The 16,164-nt window shown below is 40.5% G+C and overlaps 1 protein-coding gene across 9 annotated transcripts in view; it reads left to right on the forward strand.

Annotated features, from left to right (window-relative positions):
- PLXNB2 (plexin B2) overlaps window positions 1–16,164 on the forward strand; it is a 251,654-nt gene that overhangs the window by 71,277 nt on the left and 164,213 nt on the right. For all 9 annotated transcript variants that reach the window (XM_071423798.1, XM_071423794.1, XM_071423795.1 and 6 more), the window contains one exon: window positions 10,065–10,248. The gene's annotated coding sequence lies outside the window, so the exon portion shown is untranslated. The remainder of the gene's footprint in view (window positions 1–10,064; window positions 10,249–16,164) is intronic.

Genomic DNA, 16,164 nt, shown 5'->3' on the forward strand with positions numbered 1-16,164 from the left:
CTCTCTTCACATTGTTGTTTTTCTGAACAAACAGTACTTTATACAGAGACCTCAGTGTCATCAGCCTGGAAAGAGCAGCAGTGCAGGTGATCTCGTGCTGCCTGCACTAAACCCCAGAAGCCCACCACGAGTTTAACCTCCAAATGTGGGTCAAGGATTTCTCCCTGTCCTGGGAGGCCTGGATGGCTTGGACTGGACCCAAGCGAAGGAGGGAAGTGCACAGAAACAGGAGTGCCAATAAACTCAGGAATGAACAGAAATAAAGCATGCTTGTCTGTTGAAGTTTTTTCAGGTTAGTCACATCAAAAGAGCTGCTGCAAATGATCAAGGTGCTTGAATCTATTGAAAGAGTGTTTCTGGTATGGCTCAAAATTGAACACTAATTGGTTGTATTTCTGTAGGAAAATCAACCCCAGCCTGAAATTGCTATAATACTGAAAGATGATGTGCCTCAGCATTCACTTAGGCTGTGTGTAATCTAACATATGGACCCACTGCAGTCTTATTGGCAACCTGCAGTAGCTCTAGATATACTTCTGCACAAAAATGAAGCAGCAGAATTTAATTAGTAGTTATTGACACCTATATGTATGTATGTATGTATATATATATATATATATATATAATGATAATTACTTTTCATAATTATGTATTTCACAGGCAAGATAAGGAATAAAAAGTGATAATACTAAAATTAGAATGTACTAACATGGATGTTGAATTGTTTTTCTGATAGTGGTCAATAAACAAGTTAGGAAGTAGCTAACATTTTTGCTGGCCAAATTAGATCTGGTTAAGTTAGTCACAAGTGACGTGTGTTTATCCTCCATAGCATCTCTTTACTGAAAGTTTTGTGTATATACTGAGAATGAGATATAAATGGACCTGCAGGCATTTTGTGTTAGTGTCAAGGATTTATATGTTTGTGTGATTTTCACCATACCATGTAATGGTATATGAAAAAAGAATAGCGAATGTGATAATAACAATCTGAACAGGCTCACTCTTAATGATATACAGCTACCTTCCTATTTTTTTGTCAAAGCCATTCTCTGATATAAATGCCTAGAATCTTATTAAAAATCTGATCTCATTAGGTACACCATTAGTATTAAAATGGTGTATCCTAAATCTCAGTCATTTAGAAATGATCGGTAATGATAAGAGATTAAATGAGGGGCTCACCAATTAGTATAAAAGTCTTAGAGGAACAGAAAATGCCTTCAAAGAATTTGATAATATTTTTGGGTTTTCTGAGATGTTTTTCTTTTTTTTCTGAAGTACTACCAATACTTTAAGATTTTTTTGCATAATACTGGAATATTTGAAGCTTTTTTTATCACTTTGGTGTGCAAACCAAATGTAAGGGGAAAATTTGAAACATTTAAAATTATTTTAAAACAATCTCTTTTTAGCTTTTCGAGACTAAATGATTGACAATTAAATGTAAAGTCTTAGGCTGCTTTTGGTCTTCTGCTGCACCACTGTTAGTTCTTACATGTGCAGTGGGATGGAGTTTGATGCAGGATTTAATCCTTTTACCCACTCCATGGTACATTGTGAGCCTTCCTATGAAAACCCTGCAGTCGTGTCCATGTATGATCATCTCTGATCACCTTTGCTAGTTGGTTTTGCCCATATCACAATCAAATGGTATCAGACAGTGCTGCGGAGTCTGGTAAAACTTGAATTCCCAAACTCCATCAAACTGGTAAAAATCTGAAGCCTCAAGTCCTGCACAGAAGGCTCTCTCCATCATGTGAGGAACACTCCAGTCTCAGGCTGCTTTAGTCCAAGGCAAGTTATCTTGGAGCAGCTGTCATTTCCAGCTCCCAGTCCTCCTTCTTTGCGTTGTGCAACATCTGGCGACCAAAAAATGTTTTACTAAAAAGTAGCATTAGAATAGAGTCACATGCTGTGTCAGGGACAGCTTGGAAGGAAAGCAAGTATTGTCTCCTCTTGTGTGCAACATCCCTGTGCTGTGGCCTGGTTTTCCTAGTAAAAGATGAAGCACGGTTTTAAATTTGGATTATTTTGGTGTTCGTTTTTAAAACAGTGATTCTTAGTTTACCCAGAAATTTAGGCAACCTGAGGCTTGTTTTGGCCATTCTGCAAAGGACACTGCATAATTCAGATGTAAACCTTTTTCACTAGGGCACTCCATGGTGAAGATATCCTAAGTCAATTCCTTATCGCTGCTAAACCCCTTTCTGTTTTCTGCTAGAGTAGGAAGCAGGGAAAGAGTAGTACATTAGAGTAAATGGTATATTTTTGTAATTCCATGTGTATAAATATTGGTGCAGTGGTGGTGGTTTCCATATTATTAAGTGCCAGCAAAAGTTTTTCGAAATTTACCTTAGAGCTGTAAGTCCAAAAATGCATGGTAAGGCAAAAAGGCAAATAAGCCATTTAAATGGTGAGAGTTTTAGTGGGGAGTTGAAGGGGAGTGGGGAGAGGCATAACCACAGACTCATGTATTGCTGTGGGAGCAGGAAGGGGCCCAGATGTATTTTAAAACAATATTTAAGGGCAAAAGGGTTTTTTTCCATCTCAAACTCTATCAAATTCCTCCCTCCTTAGTGTTTGTAAATCTTCTAGCATTTTTAGAAATTATTGTTTTATGAAAAATTAATGTAACTCTATATAATGGGCATATATGATAAATTTACACCAAATTATGTAATTTTCAAAGATAGGGTAAAAGCCATTACTGCAGTACGAAAACACTTTTCTATCACCTCTAATAATGTTCTCCACATCTTTCCATTTGAAAAAGAAGTGGAATGTATCAGCATGAGGAAGCTGTTCACACCGATTCCCAGCTGTGGATATGTCAGTGGAGATAAATTCATGTCCTCAAAGATTACCCTTTCCTGAGTACCAATTTGCACACACCTTAAATTCCACTTTGACAAAACTAAGCTTTCCAAGGTGCTCATCTGCTCCCTCAGCAAGGTTTTGAGGTTTCACAGTGTTTGTACAAGGAGGTTCAAGGCCTATGCTACTAAATAAGAGTAGCCCAGCTGCTGTAAATGGCAGCTTTTCTTTGCCTTTCTTTTGGAGGAGTGGAGGTCAGGGATATACACTTATTTTCATTGTTGGTGCAGCTTTTCCATGCCCTTCCAGCCCTGCTCCTGTCTGCTGGCCAGCTGGGTTGTTAGTGGCTGGTGGCTGAGGAGCAGAATCTGCCTTTCTGAGCAGAATTTGCCTTTCTGATCAGACTGGTTGCTGCACTTTGCAGGAACCTTCTGAAGCTGGAAGTCTAGCGCTTGTCCTTGAGTCACTTTTTTATAATATGTACCAAATCTGGGTAGGCTTTCAATCAGTTTGGAGTTCAGGGGTGAATTAAATGTCCTTTCTATCAGATTTGTTTATCCCTCAGCTCAGAAAAGTGGGAAGATTATCCCGCCTCTTCCCTCAAACCATTGTGTTCAAGGTTTTGCGTAGAGTTTAAATGAAACACCTTTGTGCAGATGTATTTTCTAGAAAGGGGAAATACTCCAAGATTTATTTATTTATTTATTAAATTCCTGTCACCTTAAAAGCTGTTTTTGCAGACAAACTGCTTTTGCATGTTTGCTTTTATAAAAGATGTGTTTATATGAATGTGCACCTTCTTGGTGACTTCCACGGGTAGGACCCTCTGTGCTTTTGCATCACGTACTGTACCTTGCTGAAATTACCTCTGGGTTATTGTACTGCCAGCTTTCCATTAACTAACTGACTATAAAAAAAATTTAAATAAAATGCCTTTGGGAATAGTAAATGACAAACTTCTCGGAATATGAGCCTTGCAGCCCAATCTCCTAAAAGAAGCACCTGCAATCTGGCTTTATAGTTGATACACAGCTAGTTGGCAGACAAAAACCTTGCTAGGATTTCAATTTACAGCCTATGATACATAGGATTCTTTCTTCCTTGTAATGCTTTAAACTGAAATTGAATTTTAAATTAACTTGACACTGTGCTGTTTTCAAGTCAGATAAATAACTGTGTTCCGTTTCCCTTTTCCATAATATATTTGATATCTTACTATTAAAGCTTTTCCTGAATTGATGTTAAAATTATACATTTGCCTGTCCTTACTTTCCTTAGGAAAAAAAAGTGAAACATAACCATGTAGCTGTAAGAAGTATTTTTTGTACTTTGACAGTTATATAGTTTTGTAGTTTAGGAATTTGCTAGTTTTATTTCTGTTGCTCACTGTAACAGCTCGTGGTTTATTTCTGTGTTTTCTCACAAAACTTTGATCAAGCAGTGGCCTTCAGAATTATGTTCTTTGAGCCTTCATGCATGTAGATATCTTCCATTTCCTTCATCAGAAGACCCCATTCTTCTCTTCAGCGCCCCATTTACACCTTCACAATGCTAATGAAGTAATGTATCAACATTGTTTTGTAGTGATTTTTTAATGTACTTTTGAGCTTTTTCAGGTTTTTTTAGCTGTTAGACCTACACAGGGTATAAATGCTTGTAAAACACACCAGGTAGTTACAATGTGGTCAGTGGTATCTTAATCTGACACCTGGTAGCATAAATATTTTTTACACTTGATAGACGATGCCACCAGGAAGAATTATAGAAGAGCTGCCTTAAAAAAAGGCAGATGGAGTCAAAGTATTTTACAGAGAATTAAATAATTACCCATGTTTCCGAAGGTGCTGTGTAGTAGAAAGAAGGACTTTTACAGTAGAACTGCTTGTGGTTTGTTTTTGTTTTCCCTGATTCTCACACACTTAATTGAACAAACCTTTCTCATCAAACTGTATCTCAAAGAGCCTACACTGAAGGACATACAGTGGCAGAATTTACAATGATAGCATGCTGAGCAAAATGTATTTTTTCTGTTCCTGGTAAAAATAAGCCTAACACTATGGGTCCCTATGTGTAACTTTAAATAAGGTATTGAAGTACATCCCTCCCTCCCTTTTTCCCCCAGGAAAGCATTCTCTAAACAGCTCTCATTTTGTACCTTCTGGCTTTCAGCAAGGCATTAGCATTCCAGAAAGAGTTTCACCAGCCCCTAGGTTTGAACAGTGGGCAGGACAGGCAGAAGGAAAAGCTACCAAACACTTTCCCTCTTAGGCTTGGGGCTTGAATTGTAACCAGGGGCTTTTGGGAGTGTATTGAAGAGCACTGCTTTCCTTGCCTGCTCTTTCCCTATTCCCTTGTTTTCTGATACCAGTATGACCAAAAATCTCTATTTTTTTATAACCAAGCACAATGAAAAAATATTTGGAATATTTCTTATCTCTGAATGTGTTAACACAGGAGAAAAAACACACTTCTGCCTTAAACAGGGCAAGAAGTTATGCAGACCTCACCACCTCAGAAATTCTCCCAGGGGAAGAAATGCCACATGAAATTGGGTAGTTCTCATTTTCTCAAATAAGGGTGAAATACCAGGGCCTTCATTTGGGTGTTTTTCACTCTTTTATAGTCCAGTCATCTCTCTGCCCACCCTGACCCCCCACACTCCCTCAAGGTATTCAAATGGAAAAGCTTTCTTTCCAAGGTATTTGCACAAAGAAGGCATTGGGCAGCAGAGGAGATTTCTCCCAAAAGCATCTGAGTGTGCTGTGACCCTTCCCCAGGGCTGAGCTGACCTGCTGAGGAAGGATTCTTGCCCCATACCCTGGGCAGTCACGGTCCTTTGGGTGGAGGCTGTCATTGCACGTTCTGGGCTGTGTGCCTGAGAGCACCTAGGCATATTTGTTTGACTCTCTGCCAGCATATATGCCAAAGAGATTATGCTTCATATTTCATCCCAGGGTGAAGAGAGCCTAAATGGGTTTATCATGGAGTTTTCATTCACTCTGTCATTTCTCCCTTCTTTATAGTTCAGTGCTAGACTTCTAATTTTTCCCGACAGCAGTGCACACCCCTGCAGCTGGCCCTGCATAATGATTCCCTCCTCCTAGACTGACAAGAGTGGATGCATAAATCTGCTGCCATCAGGGTGCCTCCTTTAGCAGACACTGCCCCCTCTCCCCCCTGGAAAAAGATCTGTCCCCTCCCCAGCACTCTCATTTACCACCTACTACTGTTGCCTGCTGAGCCAAGATGCTGCCTGTGACCGTTATCCTGCCTATGTTAAACATCAGGAAATGGCTCTTTTTGGACAAAAATACTTTTTTTCCCCCCTCCTAATGATAACTATTAGTGAAAATTGGAGTGCCTTTGGCAATTGTATTTGATGCAAATATTACAATGTACAGCAACGAGCTCCTGTGAAAAGCAAGGGTGCACTGGTTGTTTGAATTAGGAGCTGGAGGGTGAGAAGGACTGTCAAATTTGAGAAGGAGAGATGGAGCAACTGACTGTCAAATTTGAGGAGGTGAGAAGGAGCAACAAATTTGACCAAATATAGATCTTTAAAAGGTCTTAAGTTAGAGATCCCCATGTTCTCTGAGGCCCTGTATTAACTCAAAATGATTGCTTTGAACTATTGAGTAAGGGCAGTAATGTCAGATCCAGGGCTTCTCAGCTGCTGAACTCATCAAGCACATTGACAGTTTATAAATCAGACAGGACTTGTGGACCCTTTACAAAGTATTGTTTTAAAATCTCTTCCTTAGCCCTCCATCCTTAGCTATAGCAGTGGAATATTGTAGCTGGCTAAAAATCAATGTAAGGCTAGTTTAAAAGGCAGAAATCTCTGTTCTTGTTCTGAAAAGCAGGCACGAGGCAAATGTGCACTGTATGGCAAGAGCTTCATCATTCTTTACCAGCAGTGAAGGGATAGGTAAAGGTCATCCCCTTTCATCTTCCAAGAGTCTAATCCTAGATTTCACCAATAGTTATTTGGTGTTAGCAACATGCTGATAGTCTAATATTCATAGTTGCTTTTAAAGTTAAATTACTATTTTTCTTCTAATAGTATAATAGCTAATAGTATTTGGCAATTTTCTCTGATGTTGTCCTTACAATGATTCATACTGCAGTTGTTTTGAAGAGATGGATAAACTACAATTGTTTATATACAAACAGAATATGGCACTGGCTGCCAGAAAACAATCTCACAAATATTTGACTTGTTAGGTTGCCTCATGTTTCATGTTTTGGCTCAGAGAGAGCAAGCCTAAAATTAATTGAGAAGAATTTTTTTCTTTCTGAGTGTGTTCAAAGCTAGTGGTATTTTCTCCTCTGTAAATGTTGGCAATTGATTATAAAATGTCAGAGGTGTTAGCAGTGTCAGCAACCTTCATCTATACAGCTGGAATAATAGGCAAGACTTGCTTTAGGACACCCTGCAGTTGCTGACAGGTTTTGCTGCATCTGCAGCCAACTCTGTATCATTAACAAGGGAAAAAGGGTGGATAAGGGAGTGTGGATTGTAAATGTAAGAGTGCTCACTCCACTAAATTTACTAGAAAAATGATCATTTTGTATCCAATGCCATTTTGTACTCTTCATGATTTTCTAATTAAGCCTGGAGGGCTGTGGATCCAGGCTTTGATATGAGCAGTATCGACTGTCCTCTTTCCAGAGAAGAGAACAAAGCTTCCTCACTGTGCTGCTGGATGCTAACTGATGAACTGTTTTTTCTTCCATGCCTTGGTTACTGCATATAATTAGGAATCTTACTCTTGTGACTTCATGTGCAGAACTGCATCCTTTCAGCAGACCTGCCTGCCAGCTGCCCGTCATGCACAGCTATTCCCAGGATCCTTAAATTTGACTTTGCATGTCAACTGTTCCTATTTAAACAATGAGCTTTGAAGCAAACTATGGGCATGCTGAAGAAAAAGCTCTTCATATCTAACAACAGTCTCTTTTAGAATATGTTTGAGTCTAAGGCTCAACTTTAAGCGTGGTTGTGGTGTGCTGTTCAAATTATTTATTTGAAATAATTTTATTAGAATAGAGAAGTACCTGTGATTCTTGAAAAATGAAAGAAAAAATATGTATCCACTTGCTGGGTAGACCCATATGAGTGGTTTTCTGAGGGGATTACTCCTTTCTTGTCTCAGTGTTCCCTTGCAGCAGAACCAGTGATAGTGTCTGATGGCTAGTGTGTTGCTGGGGTTAAGAGAGAAGGCATTTTTCCCTTGGAGAAGGGGAAGGGGGAAGACAGCCATGACAGAATTGTCAGAGCAACAGGAATAAGGCTCACTTAGATTTGAGGAGAAATTTCCAATCCTGTGTGGCATTCCTTCGCCTTAATGATGGAAAAAGTATTTTTATTTTTTATTTTAATATCTTGTCTTTATGATATTTTAGAACTGGAATTCCTGTACTTCATTCCCCGAACATCTTATCAATTAAATAATGTCTCTATTCCTCTCGGCTGAGAGCAGGTACATGGAGAAACAGAAAAAGATCTTGCTGCATTGCACAAGGGGTCTTTTTGTTTAGTATTAATCAAGAAACACACATGCTTAAGAATTTTTTGGGGGAAAAAGCCTCAGAATGTTTGTCTTCCAAGAGACTGAAAAGTCAGCTTTTTACTGTGGCGTAAAGCTGCTGGCCAGCTGAAGGGTTTGACACAGGGCCACGATGGAGGCAGCTGGAGGGCTGGGAAGTGGCCATGTGATGATCCACAGGAGATGGGGCTTGTGTGTGACCTTGGGCCTTGGCACAGGGAGCTGTGACTGCAGGGTGGTGCTGCTGGGGAGAGGTGTGCGCTGTGCAAGGGATTCCACTGCTTTCACTGCAGACAGGGCTGACAGCCATGTGACATGAGAGATGGCTTAAAAAATAGTGTCTTGACTTCAGAATCACAGCTAGAAAATGTATTACTGTAAAGCTGGAGTTTCTTCTACAGGAAACACCACCTGTCTTTTACCCCCAGTTCCTTCTTTAGTGTTATCTAGTGAAGGACTTATTATGCATTCTCTTCGTTTTCTTACCAGGCTAGTTTAACCTAAATGCATTAAATCCTTTCCGTTTGTGTGACAAGGTATTTCTGATCATTTTGGTACTTGAAGAGTTTTCATATATAAAATGAGTATAGATTTCAGCTGTTGAAAGGTTCCTTGTTGGAGAAGATGCATATAGTAGAAGTGGTGGCAAACATGAAAGAAAAGGTTGGCTATGTTTCTGAAAAGCGCAGACCAGTCTTCATTCCCTTTGGAAAAAATCATAAGATAGCTTGGTTTGGAAGGGACCCCCAGAGGTCATGTAGTCCTATGGCTCAAATTGGGGCCAGTAAGATCAGCTGGCTCAGAACACATCAAGCACTTAGCAGTCACCTCTACATAGCTCAAAACTTAAGAATATGTTCATAAGTTTCTTGGGAATTCTGAAAGGAAAAAATTTATTCTAATATGTCTCCTTTGTCTTCATCTTTCAGAATTTTAAAAAAATAGAGAGGCTCAAGCTTTCCTAGTTCTTTACTATGCATTTCATTTTATTTTTAGATGGAAATAAAAATTTAATCAGGCTAAACCTTATTTTCCATACTCAATTATTCCCCAGAAAGTTTAAATAAGTATAGATGTAGGCTTTTCAAGAAAATGCCCCTAGAAGCTAATTTTTGAATCAAAGGGAAACTGGAAGGTGACATTGCTTTTGAAAATTGAGCCTTAATAAAGGGCTTCATTTAGTCATCCATCCTTGAAAATGGATGGTGAAATATGTAAGGGTTGAGATGGAAAGGGAAAAAACAGAGTTGCAAGAGAATGATACCAGATGAAAGTACAAGGTAATTTAAGTCCTTGGTTAATGTCCCTGTTAGAAATTAGTCCTGGCTAGTTTGGTCACCCAAAAACTGGCAGCTCAAAACAAAATTCTTACCATAAAGTCTTCTTGCTATAGTCTGGGCTTTAGCAGGTTTGTTATGGGGCTACTGTTATCTAGAAAAGTAGTCCCTGTGAGGGAGAGTTAGGATGCTCTGTAGATAGATTTCCAGTGCTTTGCGTGTCCCCAGGGTATCCTGAGAGGGCACCTGTGGTGCAGAGGAGCAGGGAGCCGTGCTTGTCACTAATGGCTCCGTACTGATTTTCCCTGCTCTGGGGCTGTGTGCAGCAGATGCAGTGGAGGCATCCCTCGCCGTGCCTGGGCTGAGGAACGCTGTGCTGCTCCTGTGCAGAGGGAGCTGAGTGCCTCTCTTCTTGTTCCAGGTGCCAAGAGTGAGGGGAACAGCCCAGGGCTCAGCTCTGGAGCTCAGCTGGTACCCCCAGGAGCACAGCTGAACAAGAGCAAGGACTGACACTGCCTTGTCTCCTCTCGAAGTCCCAGAAGTGGGTTCTCATTTCCCAAGCTGTGGAGCTGTGGAGATTTTTCATGTGAATTTTCTGTTTTCAGGTAAGCTCATTTTTTTCTTCTTTTTTAATACAATTGAGTTTTCTAAATGCAAAATCATATTCTAGACAAATTTGTTGCTATTTATCAAGACTTTCAGACATTGCTGGAGCATTTAATAAGTGTTTATTAATACTAATGGAGATAAAACTTCTAGGAGTCAGTCTTGCAAGAGGCATTAAAAATTAGCAAAGGAAAAAAAATAGCAAGAATAGCTTGGCAGAGGTTCTGTATTCATAAACCTATTTATAGATGGTGTGCTGGGTAGAGGAGCAGGTTTGTGCCTCTGCCAGCAACACGCTGCAGCCTACTGCTGTGCTTGCCCTAATTTTGCACTTACATTCTGAGTCTCCCAGGGGATGCTGAGCAGCTGTGTGGCTGACCTGAATCTCCAAGGTGTGTGGGTTTGACTGTGACCCTGAGGATGATCGGAGAGATTTGGTCAACTTCTTTTCCAGGACCTGTTCACATTGATTAGCCTGTGTTGGCTTGGCAGGTTTCTCAGAAAACAGCATGTAAAACCTTCTTCTTTTTTCTCAAGTGGTCAAAGAGATCTGAAACATCAGACTCCTTTATCAGACCCCTGATAAAGAGGTTGCACAAACATGGTTCTCGGGCTGTTCTTCAGCTGCAAAATGGTTTAAATCCGTTTTGGCGGCTTTCTTGGTGCTTGTGATGCTCCTGGAGGTGCTGCCACTGAGAGCTCTGATTCCGGTCTGGCAAAGCCTGGGGGGGAAGGAGAGACTCTGGGATCCTGTGTGTCAGCTTCCTCACAGTTACCAGTAATGATTGTCCATAAACTGAACTTTTTGGGATACAACACTAAGCCTTTCCAGCAAGAGAAACACGTGTCTCCTGCCCGGCACCAAAGAAAAAGGAAATGGTGGGAGGGGAAAACAAAATTTAGGAAGAGCCAAGTTAAGGAAACAAGTGTGTTCTAGTGCTGAATATCTGACCTCATGCCAGTCTGGGAGGGGTTTTGCTTAGGTTTTTTAGTAGTTTTTTGTTTTGGTTTGGTTTTTTTGGGGGGGTGTTGTTTGTTTGGTTTGGATGCTTCTGTGTTTTACATTTTATTTTCCCTTAAAAACAAATGGGGAAAGGAAGAATCAAAATACAGTTTTCCATGCATATGTGCTGCAGAACGAATAAAAGTGAAAACAGCTGAAAACAGCTATTCTAAACCAAAAATGTGCATTCTGACACTACACACTCATTTATCCACCTAAAATCATGATTTTTCAAAATGTAGGGAAAAGCATGAAATAACACAGAAATAGCCACTATTTAAGCTCATTTAGAAATGCGCATCAGGCAAGATGAGTATCACTGAGGAACAAAGGTGGGTCCTGTGGGGGATGCCAATGTAAGAAGTGGACTCACTGAAAGCAAGTAATTGCAGAGTAATTTTGCTGTGGAATTTTAAACCAATTATGTGAACAACAGAGCATATGTTCTGAAAGTAGTCAGAAGTGGTTTTTTGTGGGTATAGCTAGCATGGTTTCAGAAAGACTCTGCCTGGCCAGGGTTAGTGCTCCCACAGCTGAGACAACATGAGTGCTTGCGTGTTTGGCTGTACATCGCTGCCTTGCTGAAAGTCAGCTTTTCTCAACCTGCCTCTCCTGTGGTAAATCTTCCAAAAAATGTAAAAAGGTGTGTCTGATAATACCTAGTGCCTCAGCTTGTTTCTATGTCTGACTGGAAAGTCTGGTGTTCAAAAGGTGCTTGATCTTATATTTTGCAATTATTAGGTGTTTTGGTAAGCTGCATCAAACTACATCAAATTTTACTGAAATTACTGCATGTTCCACATAACAGGACTGATTAAAGGTGCTATTTCAAGAAGCCTTCACTAATCTAGTTGTTTCTTGAGCTCTGTTCTTTTGAAAGGGAGATTTGCATCCTTTTGTTTTTTAATAAAATGAGAGGAGTACTAAAAATCCACTATCAGCAGTTTGGCTTGAGCACCAAGGCATGTGGCTTATTGCTCTCCAGAACATGGAGGATATTAAATGTGGATATTAATTTTGTTCTTTCCTCCATCACAAAGAAAATAGAAATGCTCACACAAAAAAAGGAAAACAGTTTACGGGATTCTTCAGCATTGCCTTTCATAGTATGCAATTGGGAATTTTGATGCTCAGGGGATATGAAGTGTTTCCTAATGCTAAATGTATGTAAATAAGTATAAATCATGTTGGTTGGGTGTTTTCTGGGGTTTTTTTTCCCCTTTTACAACCGTTAAAGCACCTACATGGTAGAGCACTTGACAAGTGAAACAAAACCTCTGAGACCTCTGCTGAACTTCCTTTTGTTTCTAGGAGGTCTCAACAAACCTCCTTAATCTTTGAAGTATTCTCTTTAAATAGGTGGCCAATGTAAGCATTTCTGCAAATTCATTTCATGTGAAGATTTTGTCTCTGAAGCTGTTCAAGTAAGCATAGCTGCAAATCCGATTCACTTGTGTGGCGCTGAACTTCACATGTAAATCATGCTTCTAGTAAGTCAGTATTGTGCTAGGAGGTGCTAATGGCTGCCATCAATCAGGGCTGGAAAAAGTTGTTCTCTTCTTCTCCCCCAGACGAAATGAGACAGCAATTAAATGCCCTTTTGTTGCGTGATAGCTGAGACAATGGAAATCAATGTCCAAAGCACAAAGCAGAATGGCAAGTCTTAAGTATAAGCTAAGCCATGTGTCCCAAGGGATTGGCATGTTGATTTGCTTACAGCTGAGAGGGTGTATGAAAGGAATAACCGGGGAGTGTAGGCAGCAGGAGCAGCAGTAATGCTCCTTGGACCGAAGCCAGAAGGGAATATTTGCTGGGAGACTTCTCACTGGGGCTGTGCTGCCATGATTTTGCCTACATGCAACCTAAGCTCAGCTCACAGTAAAAATTTGATCTGTAGTTGGCCCTGGTATAAGATCATCATCAGAAAATGCGTAACCACGTTTATTTGTGGTATGTTTTCACACTCAAGAACGGGCAGTATCTGATCTGGTGAGAAGCCCACTAAAGTAAACTTCACCTTTCAGCCTTCTTGAAAGTGCTTCAGCTGGAAAGATGAGTTTACACTCGACCGGTGCTGTTATTGCAGGGGATTAGATCCCCGGAATAGGAATTGCTGCATCCTGAGAACAATAGTCCCACCCCTCTAAATACTATCACTTTGTTCCCAAGTGCTTGAGAGGTGCAAAACTTAATCTTGCATCTCTCCTAAATAAAATTGCATTGTAAGGAGTCCCAGTTTGCTCATCCATTTCTTGTAGATGCAAACAATGCCTCAAGACTCTTAAACCACAACATACTCGTTAATTAATTTTGTCCAGAGGACATGAAATCACTTAGGTGGCTGAATGTGTTTTGCTGTCTTCTTCTCTGCAGACCCGCTCCAAAGCTCATTGTGTCAATGGGACACTTCCTTTTGACTCCAGCTCACAATTCTGCCTTGGCTTTATCGCCTTGCTGAAAGGGCCTTGAGTTACACAGCACTGCTTTGTCTCTAATCTGTGTGGGGTTTTTGTTTTTGTTGGGGGTGGGTTTTTTTCTGCTTTTGTGCAAAATTGTAAATGCATTGAGAACAACAAGCCATTGCATTTACTAATGGCAGAGCACACTGCTGTCATGCAGCTCATATGCTGTTGGCAGAGGCTGTAGCTATATGATGCTTTGCAGCAGCTGGGCTCAACTGAGAGAAAGCTTGCAAGTTTAAGGCTTGGAAGAAATGTTACAGTTTTTTGTTCTGTTTTGGTTTGGGTTTTTTTGTGCCTGAAAAGTATTACACACAGATGACCTGAGTCACCTGAAGTAATACTAGAATTTGATCAAAAGAAAATTTATCTGCTTGGAGAGCTCTGTATTGATTTTTTTCTGTGGGGTGCTGTATCTGTTGCAGCTCTTTTGAGGGCTTGAACAAAGAAAACAAAACTACCTGTATCAAGAGGGCCACAGAAATCAACAGGCATTAGCAATGGACTCATACAAGACCTGATAGTTGGTGTTCCTTGTCCTTATTGCTCAGTGGTAAAATGCTGTCTTTTTCTTTTGTACTCATCAGGGAGACAATTCTCAAACTCATGTTCTACTGCACTCACACTCACTCCTTGGCAGTATTGACAGTTGCTGTGAGTGACACACTTCACAATCCCACTGTCCTCGTATCAATTCAGGTGTCCACCTTTGATGTTGACTCTGGTTCTAGCCATAACTTGCACCTCATTTCTGCATTAGGTTCTCTATTAAAGAAGAGACCTAAGGTACAGGAGAGACTCTATTTGGGGACAGCAATTCACTGCCACATTATATACTGTTTTATATTTAATTACTATGTCTGTAATTTTGAATAATCACAATTAGGCTTTTTTAAGCATCTCCTTCTATATTGCAAGCCTTCAGCAGTTCAATAAAGCAGAGCCATTGACTTGTATTTGATGTGTCCATTACCTCCTGCAAATGCTTTGGAATACAATGGAGTAGCATGCAGACTTCAGAGCTGTCATGACAGGTATTAAGAATGTGTCAAATCCCAGTGATGACTGATAACATATCTGTCATTTGTGATGGGATTATTAGAAAGAAGAAAGCCACTAGGAGAAAGATACTCTAGAAAAGAAAGGGGTGGGGGGGAGGGGAAGACAAAAAGAGAGAGGATTTACTGTTCTTCAGAGCTGCCTGGTTTAATTAAACCTTGTCTAGTCCATAAACAAATCTATTAACTTTCTGTATGGTTTGGCAGTTTATGCACTTCAATGCTGCTGCAGTAATTCCATGGAATTTATGCTTCTCTTTGGTGGATAGTTGCACTATATAGGTATTGTGGCTATGAAGAAGATTCTTGACCCACCTGTACATGGAAACAGTACAGGGTTATTTATACAGGGTTAATTATCACAAGGGTAATTTTTTGTCTTCTAATCAAGTTTAACAGAATACTATGGAAAAAAGAATTCAGCAGGTAGATAAAATCTTTTCTGCATGGAAAATTATGTAGAACCGAGAAAAGAGAACAGTCTGCCAGTGCCATTTGATTTGTGTCTTTGGTCAGCAAAAGAAGGATTGCTTTCATTTAATTTTTTTTAAGCCTGAATGTGTGTCTTCTGTGAGTGTAGAAAGAAGGCTGAGCTTCATGTCACTCACAAAACTGGGCTCTGCTGAATGAGTCCAGTGTGCCCAGTACATACATTTTCAGGTGTTTCAGGCTGAGCCATAAGCACATCCAAGATCTACAAGCAGTTAAATATTAAGACAAAGGAAGCATCTTCTCCATCTGCCTTCAGGTGTTCAGGCAATGCCAGAACAGAGGTGATCTGAGTTTCTTGCTGTTAGGATCTTTTTGGTGCAGAAGTATCCCCAGGAGCAGCTAAACAGTGTAGTTATCTGATATGGCCCCTACACACACAGAGATCAATTTTGAGGGGCATATTAGATGTCAGGAGAGGGGGAGACTTGAAGCTCAGTGGACTGAGTCAACTATTCCTTGCCATCATATGCTCCCTGAAATTCCCTTACAGCAGGGATTCAGCAGCCTTTGCATAGAGACTTGTCATAGTGTCCAGATTATCCCTTTATCCTTTCTGCTGATTTATCTTTAGCCTTGTATGAAAACAGACCTGGTCTTATCTCTGCCCTTTCCTCAAGCACAGCCAAGGTGTTCCTCAGCTCTTTCAGAGTCCCAGCCCATCAAGGAAGCAAAGGTAGTGGAGGTCAGTGCAGTGCCCACCAATGCCCAGGGCATTGGTACCCCTGGATTGTTGCTGGAGGGCAGCTGCTCTGTTGGGTGTTCAGCCACAAGGCCCTGGTGGCCACCCGTACTGGATGCTTGGAGATAAAAGCTGCTCTGAAGGTGAGCAAAGGACAGTCTCAGGTTTGGGAAGCAGAGATGGAGAGCAGAGAGACTTCTGTGAAGACCAAGCTGTAGCTGTTG

Source organism: Agelaius tricolor, unplaced genomic scaffold, assembly GCF_023055355.1.
Source record: "Agelaius tricolor isolate 1412-34295 unplaced genomic scaffold, bAgeTri1.0.p SCAF_3, whole genome shotgun sequence".
NCBI classification, from domain to species: domain Eukaryota; kingdom Metazoa; phylum Chordata; class Aves; order Passeriformes; family Icteridae; genus Agelaius; species Agelaius tricolor.